The following is a 1,211-nucleotide window of genomic DNA, read 5'->3' on the forward strand; positions in this document are numbered from 1 at the left end:
AGCACCCAGGACGAGTTCGTGCCCTAAGTGCTGGACCATGTTTCACCCAAGTCTTTGGTAACGCTGCTGGACAACCGTTGGGTTCTGCAGAGTCCAATGCGGAGGATAAGAGGATGATTGCAGAATTGACAGCTAAGCTAGAAGAAGAGCAGGCGAAGAGACAGTCAATACATAAGGTCTTGGGATATGTAGTCCAACAGTTAGGAGGCAATTTGCCATTTGAGATTGCTAAAGAGCTGGCTTTTGTGGGCGGTACACCGGACTCGTCATGCGCAGGGCCATCTTCATCTGGTAATCACGACCCGCAACAAAAATTTTGAATTTCAATTAATGGTCTTGGATACTTTTACATTTAAATAGGTTTAGTACGTTATGTTTATTTTATTCGACTTGAGCATTCTTAGTTTATTTTGGATGATGTTATGACAATTTCGTTATATATGTTATGTTTGCATTCGTTTAATTTGGTTTGTTATGTTAATTGAGCTGTTTTACTTGGTTGTAATTTGTTTTAATTAGTTAAAACGTAAAAAATTAAAGTTTAATAAACTATTTTTGTCAAAATAGGCAAAATAATAGAAAATCTAAAATTTTAATGGGAAATTTGAATTTGGGTTATAATATGTTTTCTTCCTGTCTGACATTTAGCGACGGTTTGTAACCGCCACAAATTGGGCAATTACAATTTTTCTTGACATACTGCGGCGATTATTCCAGCGATTAACAAAAACCGTCGCTATCTGTTTTGCCGCGCCCTATCTTCTGGTGTTTTATAAAACCGCTGTGAAATATTTTGCGGCGGTTCAAAACCGCCGCTAAACGGCTCCAGAAATCACCGCTAAATGGCATTTTTGTTGTAGTGATAGTTAGGGACGAATCTATATAGAGAGCCTACAGTAGCCATGATCTCTCCAATTTTTTAAATATATATATATATATATATATATATATATATATATATATATATTAGTTAGTTAGTTATTTAGTATATATTAATATATTATACATAAAAAAACATGTTTAAATAACTCATTATGTATCATGTGTATTAATAATAAATAGTGTTTAAAATAATAATAATAATAATAATAATATAGAGTAAAATGTATTATGTTTGAATATATAATTTTATAATAAATATAGACTAAATAAAAATAATAAATTAATCTATTTAAAAATTAGGACAATTTACACAAATAAATTGTTTGTCC

The sequence above is a fragment of the Arachis hypogaea genome, chromosome 18, assembly GCF_003086295.3.
Source record: "Arachis hypogaea cultivar Tifrunner chromosome 18, arahy.Tifrunner.gnm2.J5K5, whole genome shotgun sequence".
In the NCBI taxonomy this organism is placed as follows: Eukaryota; Viridiplantae; Streptophyta; class Magnoliopsida; order Fabales; family Fabaceae; genus Arachis; species Arachis hypogaea.